This window comes from Egretta garzetta, unplaced genomic scaffold, assembly GCF_000687185.1.
Source record: "Egretta garzetta isolate BGI_Z169 unplaced genomic scaffold, ASM68718v1 scaffold47, whole genome shotgun sequence".
NCBI classification, from domain to species: Eukaryota; Metazoa; Chordata; class Aves; order Pelecaniformes; family Ardeidae; genus Egretta; species Egretta garzetta.
Genome location: NW_009260179.1, coordinates 421457 through 421848, shown reverse-complemented (window position 1 = coordinate 421848; position 392 = coordinate 421457).

The window sequence follows — 392 nt, the reverse complement described above, 5'->3', positions numbered from 1 at the left end:
ACGCTAGGGACAAGATGTGATCATGTAAGTACGACCACTGACGTGCAACGTATCGTACGCTGGCTAGAAACAGATCGTTCGATTTTAGCTTTTGCTTCCGAGCTATCACAAAATGCAACGGGATTGTTGTAGATGACGGGAGGAGAAGAGCGCTCCCTGTTTAACGATCCTGGTGTGTCCTTCCTGCCCGCGCTGAGCGGAACCCGGTATGTAATTTTATGATACAGGTCATTGCCTTAAACGTCCACTGTAAGCAAACAGACTTCAGCCTTGGCCGAACTTTCTCGATCCTATAGAAAGCCTGAAGCATCGCTTTACAGCCTACACTAACGTTTTAAACTTGCCTTCCAAATCACCGGGCAGTCCGCGGCTTGGCAGAGGCCACTGCACGC